Here is a 7,878-nt window from a genome sequence, read left to right as displayed (position 1 = left end):
CGAATACAAGAGCGGGGGGGGGGGGGGGGCGGGCGGGTATTGAGGGGAAATTTATTTTTTATTGAGGTTTTATTGAGAGGAGAATTGGGTCTTCCCACTGGAGTCACCTAATTAACTTTTTTCCTCCCTATTTGATTTTTAAAAAATGTTTTAATACCTCCGGTTCTCTACCTGTTCCAAAGTCACTTCAGTGCCTGCCAGTCTGATGCTGGTGCTTAATCATATAGATATACTTACCCTTCCACTTCAGCTTTGTCTAGTAAGTGCATTCTTGCAGCATCTACCATACTCGTTCCTACAGGACCAAGCTCTGCAGGGATGTTAGTTACTGCTTTCTTTTAAGAGATGGTGGCATTACAGCTGGCCAATAAAATACAAAGACAGCCCAAGACTCTCTCAGGTAAGTATCCTAACCATCAGACTACAACATCATGCCTCCTTGTCCCAGCGAATCTTAAATCACATAGTGTCTACCAGTAAAGCTTTAAAAGGAGATACTGAAGATGTTTTTTTCCTCCTACTCCAAAACTGCCTTCATTGCTGGTAGGTATTACACATTCTGGTGAAATTGCGTGTTTTAATCTGAATGAGGATACAGTGAGGTCTCCTTCCTGGGTTAGCTTTCTAGCCTTTAAACCTTAATAGAAAAGATGGGATCATTCACACTTTTTATGGGTAGGTATATAGGATTAGTATTTGCTTGTTTGAAAACAGGGGCTTACTTCTAGTATCCACAGTCCAAAGCCATTCTTCTATTCCTGAAGTCTTAAGCTCTTGCTTCTCAAACTCCATTGAAGAGTGTAATTTCAGGTTGTGGCCCTCCTCACAACTAGGCAATGGGAAATGCTAGTTCCTCACTAAACCTATAGGTGCATCAAAATCAGAATAGCCTCTCTGGCACATTCTAGGTGCTTAACTTAGGGCTCTGGCTACTACTCCTGTATGGAGTTCCTAACCTGGGGAAGCCTTTTCTGCACTCTACCTTGTGCTGACAGTGTGCAACTCCCCAACAAAATGTCCTGCGACCACATTTCCATTTCCTTTGCCAGAAGTATGTTGCTTAGTGCAACTGTCATGCTCTTCACAAAGTTACCAATACTTTTCCAGTAGTTGTGTGGCTGTTATATTGTCCTGTGATTAACAGATTTCCTACAGTAGTCACCGAAATGCTCTATTCCTCATTAAGATACTGTAAGTCTGGCTGTCAGAAAAGCACAGGTTTTTTTGTATTGTGACAATTTACTGCATGTACTCAACGAAAGTTCAGTTGTTCAGTCAACAGAACACCTTTCTTTTCTCCCTCTTGTTCTCATCATGATCCCTCTGTGGCCAAAACAAGTCTGGATCCTGTATGCCATATGGGTTTTGTACATCTAACCGCAGCCCTTAAATCTCTTTCTAGATCTGCTGTTCTGAAGAGAAGGAAGGAAGGATGCTTGAAGTTGCATCTGTGCTCCCTTTACTTGCTAGCATGTAAGCTGGGAAAGCGCTGCATAGAGTGATTCTGCTTGTCACTACTTCATGATGGCGTGAGTTAGATAAATAAAGTTTATGATATGCTTTAGTTAGCCCAGATTCCCTTTGGTACAAGGAGAAATCCTTGCAATACTCTGTTAATATTTGCTTCTGGAATGACAAGCTGGATTAGATCCTGTTCTTCATGTTGATCAAAGTGTAGCTAGCAGTGATTTTTACTGTACTAAAACTTGAGGGAGTCTAAGCATACTCATGCTAAAGGTTCCCATCTAGTCACCTCAGTCTAATTCTTTCAGCTTGTGTAGGTCTCTCATTTGAACCAGCAGAATTGCTTTTTTGATGCCATTGTTATCAAAGTCCTTTGGCAGCCAGTGGTCTATCACCCATTACAAACGCATGAACTGGATCAAGTACCCTAAGGACATATTCCAAAGCTATACTGAAGTATGCAAAAGAGTTCATGTGAAGCTACCCATCAATCTTTCTGTTTTTTTTTTTTTCCCAAAACCCTACATATTTCACATAGTGAAATCTGGCTTTGCTACTAATGGGTGTTTTACTTGTAACAGACAAAGCCAACTGGACCATCCTGTAAGGCAAATTCTGTTCAGAACAAAATGAGCAAAAAGCAAAGGTTGTCCAAAGGGATTTTGGGCCCTATAGGAAGAGGCCTTGTGATGGTTAAACTGTACCTCACTTAGGACTGACAGCAAAAATCTCAAGAAACATCAGTCATGTCACTGAAAACTGTAGCTGCCTTAGAATTTGTTGTGGCTGGTACAAGGGCCCTGCATAACTGGGCTGCTCTGTGACACCTCAAAACCTCATTCTCCTTTCTATGCCAGTACCTGACGTAGAAGAAACCCCAAAACATGAGCACCATATACCAATTAACATTTGGAAAACTCCTGAGTTCATACTGTGCATGAATGCACAGTGTAAATATGTACGCAGTTCAAAGAACTTCAGTTATGGCTCGGCAATTTCATAAAAATATATACATACACACACGTACATATATAAATCTGATAAAATTCAAGGCAGTTTTCCTTCTAAAGCTTCAAGCAGCCATAACTTTGAACATCAAACTCTACAGCTCCTTCCCCAGTTCCCTATAGGAGAACTGAAATCTGTGTGTTAGGTGAGTGAGTGCTATGGGGCCACCTGGTGTCTACGAGTGTAATAGAGGCTCCTCCGCCGGCGTAAGACCTTTAACTTCCCTTAAAATCCACGGGCAAAATCTTTCTCTTCGATTCAAATCAAACCTTTTAGCTGGCAAAATCCAGACGTGGCATGCAATAAATTATGCAAGAGACATTTAATTTTCTAAGACCCTTTCATTTCATGCAAATACGTTTTTGAAAACCTCCTTTTCATTATTTTCTTTTTTTAAGAGCCAAATTGAAGATCACTTCCTTACTAAAAGTTTTGAAAAATAAATTGTGTAAAATGTAAATAAGCTCGACACTTTTATACATTTCAGACATCTTAAGAAAAAGTAAAACATTAAAATATTTGAGAGGTAAGATCTGCTTACAGTACGGATCTAGCTAGCCAGAAATCCCATTAACTTAGAAATGAACTTTCAGGTGTGTCACTGGTGGGAATGCCAGCAGTGGATGGCTTTCTAGTTGGGGAGGGGACTGATGTTGTCTAAATAAATGCTCTTACGGCCCTTTATGCAAAGTATTGTATTCCAGATTGAAGAAAAACCTTACGGGATGGGAGCAGCTGGCCATTTCTCTGAGGAATGTAGCTAGGCAGAAAATACTGACAGATTAGTTGTGCTAAGAGTTTTTAAGAGGTAGGATTGCAGCACAGAACTTAGATATCAAATTGGCCTTTAGTGCTGAGTCAGAAAGTACTGTGCAAAGCTGAGGTCCTACAAAACAAAGCCAAACTTGCATGTTTCCTCAAAAAAAAGACCATGTTTAGATATTCACATGGGAAAATCAGCAAGTATTAGTGTTTGTCAAAGTACTCAAACATGGCATCTCATAAGAACCATATTAAGATCAGTTACATGCATATTTACAGTGTGAAGGCATATGCTTCACCTCTCTTGCATTTGAAAATAAAAGTAATTGTTGAAATTCAGGTTTAGAATCTTGTAACTTGCTGAACTTTTATATAAGCATTATTATTTTTTACTTTTCTGAAGCGAGGCTGCTGTAACAGAGAGTTCCTTGTACTGGAACCTATATTCCCAAAAGAGCATAAATAATTACCATGGTGTGTCATTCTGATGAATGGTATGCTTCTTCACACCTTTTTTTTTTTTTTTTTGTGCTGAGTATACTCTTCTATAGACACCTGTGAAGCAAGACCATAATAAATTACTTTTATTGTTTACACACTGTGGCATTGACCCTTGCAGTATCTTGACGTTATTTATTGCTGCATTCAAAGAGCAGAGCAGCAAAATAAGTTTATCTAAAAATCAAACTAAATATACATGCTTTGAGTCTATTGTCCTGGAATTAGGCTCCTGTACATTACATTAAATTTGGGAGGGTTTTGTGAATGCCCAAGTTGTATGGTCTGGATCCTCAGCTATAATAGGATATTCAGCTAAGTCAAATTACTTACAAATATATACATGAAGAAGCATTTGTGGTATCCAGTGATCTATATGAAAACGGTCATAGGAACATCTATGCTAGATTATGCCTGGTTTTGATTGCGTAAAGAAAAATGTTGGGAAGTTTTTTGTGAGTGCCTGCTTAAAAACCCTCTAGTTTCCTCCAAGACTTGGGTCCTTAAGTCACAGTCCATTTATGCTGTAACGTAAATTTAACGTTAGGACTGTAAAGTCAAACATTCACAGTTTAGAAAATGTTATAATTCAGATGGTCAGTGCAACTGTTTCACTCGCATGCATGCAAGCATGCACTTTGACACCCATTTTCAGCATAAGTTATAATTTCATCAGGATGCTGTTTCACTCAGCATGTAGAAGAGACAGCTCTGACTGCATGAGCAGTTGTTCAGTATTTGGGATTGTCCCTGTACTTTAGTGTGTGGCCACTTGCCTAATTCTCTATCCTGTGCTGAAGACAATGATTCATTATCATATGAGTCCTTCCAGGACCTCATCGCCAGCACCTGAGTGTTTCTTGAGGTGTAAAGTCAAACAGGCTTATCTCCGTAAAGAGATGGAAAATCAAGGCTGAAATTCACTGAGATTAGAGCATCCACTCAGCTGAGGTAATTAACTTGAGTTGTCTTGCACTTCACCATTCAGAGTAGTTAGTGTGATACAGGGCTGAGTAACTTAAAAACTTCAGGTGACTTTACTTACAGCTGGGAGTGTTTAGCAGCATTGTCAATTTGACTAATGGGCTTAAGTCAGACACTCGTATAATGAGGAAAGAGTAGTGGCCCCTTGTAAAAGGGTGAGTTTAACTTACTTGTCTGGTATGACGCAGGGCGGGGGAGAGAGAGAGAGAAAAAGAAAGAAAAGAACATATAAATCTTGTTCCTAGAGGCTGAAATTGGATGCCTGAAGCAGGAGATGAGAGATTTGTCCAGCTTTCCTGTATTACCTAAGTGCGTTCATCCCATTCATCAGCCCCGTGGAAGCAGAACCAGTCTTCAGGAAGTTACAGCTCAGCTCAGCTTATCTTAAATGCGTGCAAGAGATCTGAGTTCAGGAGACACAAGCAATTGTGACCAATTTAATTTTGTTATTTCCTAAAGTTACAAGGTCTGGCTCCTCAACATCATTTATATTTTTTAATATGGTTTTGTATGTTGCTTTGTAGAATAAAACTTGAATTATCTCTTGGTGTTCCACAAGCTCTGGATCACACTGTAAATATTGTTGCAGTAGATGGTTGTTGTAGGTCCCTTCCAACTGAGCTACTCTACTCTATCTGTCACTGCTGTAAGTGTTCCTGTTCAAATCAAGCAAAAGTAGGTGCTTGTGTTTGTGCAAGATTAAGCTAGATTCAGACAGGGCTTGAGTTATTCAGATGGGTTTGGGCTATAAGGGGACAGTACAGTCCCTGTGCCGAAGGTGAAAGAAAGGAAATAATTAAGTAAGAGTAACTGCATACAACTGATGTTTTATTATTTACCTTTTTTGGATTATTTGTCTTCTTAGACAGCGATTACTAGCTTAGTTAATAAACTTCTTGTGAACATTTTAATGGAAATAGGTACCTGGAGGACTGTAATTAGAGAGAGAATATTGCTCTTACTATGCCTGTGCAAAAAGGCATTGCAAGATTGGTTTTCTAAGAAATGGGTTTTAGTGTGATTTATAAAGCTTAAAAAGAGCATGAGTACTTATTTTATGTTTTTTACTGCCCCCCCCTCCCCCTCACCCCCCCAGTAAGGCCATTATATTCATCAGTCACAAATTCATATCTATGGTCTCAAAATGCTATGTTGAAGTTTCTATAACAACGTCGTTCAGACCTTCCCTTCTCCCTTTCCACCCCCAGAACAACAGTTGCAACCTACAACCGCCTCAGCCACATACTATACTTTGCTCCCTGGGACAAGAAGCATTGTCACACTTGGAAGATTAAAAAGCTGTATCTTTGTAGCAACTCTCAAAACCCGGTGACTAGGTGAGTGCCAATGGGTTGGATTAGAGGGATGTTGGCTTCGTGGTGCTGGACGTCTGAGTAAGATCTCTGTAAAGCAAAGGCACGCGGTTTGCAGGTGAGCTCGTTCCTGCTCTCAGCTCAGCTTTTTACTTCTCTGGGAAGACTCTTCTTTGGAAATGCTCATCACCAAATGTTCTAGTAGGTAATGAATTAAGGTAGCATTTGGCTTAGCTTTCACTTGACACACAGATAAACACACAGGAATTTTTAAAAACACATTAGAAATTTGGGGTTTGGAAAATATTGCAGTGTCTGTAAAAACAAATGAAGCAGTATTGTGGCAATAAAGCATTTGCTTTTAGCTGAACAAGCACTGTAAAATCTGATTCTGCACAGAGAGACGAATGACAATTCAAGGGCATCTGCTCTTACACTGCCTGAGTTTTCACAGATTTCTGCAATTTGTAAAGTATAAGACAAACATGAGATGTAATTATGTCTCTTGATGCTAGGTTAACCCAGTGTTTTAACTGGAGCTGGGTATGTAGAGGTGGTTTGATAGGCTATTTGGAAACAAGGCTCAGGCTCTTTGTCTGCATGCTTTATTCCTATGCAGGAGGAATTCACCAGCTGTGTTCAGGCCATGGGGATCCTTTCGTGCATAAAGCTAAGATCATGCTCAAGAGATAGCAAGAATGTACCTTAATGAGCAATCTGCCAAGTGAGCCAGCCCTCTTTTCATCTTTTTCCTAAGAGTGATGCCTGTGCAATAAAATGTAGTGAAAATTTAATCTTGCCATTAAATTCAATAGTTGCAAGTCAGTAATAACAAATGAGAGTTTTAAGCTGAAAGCAGCTATTTTATATACCTGTTCTTTTGCTCATAATCATATACCAAGAACTAGAAAACAATCTCTTGATTTTTTTTTTTTAAACAATGAAAACTGCCTAAGACTCAGTAATTCAGGGCTAAAAGATAGAATAACAGGACAGAAATATGTGTTTTGGGGTAGAAGTAAAAACATCAGGAGTCTCTGTGTGTGCTGAGATCAGGAGAGGGTTCAGAAAAGCGGAATAGTCATTCAAATTTGGATGAAATTTCCAGTAAGACTACATTACCCAATGACAAAGAAAAACAAGCTGCTCCATTTGCCACCTATCAAATTGTTCATTTTAGCTTGGCAAACCTGAGTGATACCTTATGGAACCCGCTGCATTCAGATGACGCTTCTCTTGCAGAGGAACAAGAAAGATTGCCTTACATTCAAATGGCAGGGTCTGTAACGTGGAGCAGACATACCTGAGCCTTTGGAGGCAACAGACTCTTCTCAGAAACTTGTAGAGAGCTGTGTAGAGTCTGTTGCAAGCCAGGAAATTGGTAAAAGTTGCTCACCTGAGGAGAGGACTTGTTCTACACCGGGCAATGGGAAGGCTTTATTTTAGTCTGCCTCACTGGCAGAGCAAAGTGGTCTCTCTTTAAAGGCTTGGCTTGTACTTCAGCCTTGTATCTTCTAAGAGGGGACACTGCTGTGCGATTCAAAGCCTCTCTGTGTCTCTGGATGTGCTCACTTCCAGGCAAAGGTAAGACCTATGGTGCCAAGGCTCTTGGGGCCACGACCCATGTGGGGAAAATGACTCTGAGACACCGTAAGGGATATGGAAGAGTCTGAAGCATGGAGTAAGTGAAAGGAGAGGGGAGAAAGAGAGATACAGGGAAGAGGATGATGCACAGGCAGCTGACTGTATTTCAGGAGCTGAGGAAGGAAAGAGAGGAGTCTCCCTTTCAAGCAGGAGATGAGGAGAGTCACCCATTTTTATGGGCAGATAAATTTAACACTTGCATCTA

The sequence above is a fragment of the Fulmarus glacialis genome, unplaced genomic scaffold, assembly GCF_000690835.1.
Source record: "Fulmarus glacialis isolate BGI_N327 unplaced genomic scaffold, ASM69083v1 scaffold17470, whole genome shotgun sequence".
Classification (NCBI taxonomy): Eukaryota; Metazoa; Chordata; class Aves; order Procellariiformes; family Procellariidae; genus Fulmarus; species Fulmarus glacialis.
The sequence above is the reverse complement of the archived record's forward strand: the minus strand, read 5'-3'. Positions refer to the sequence as shown.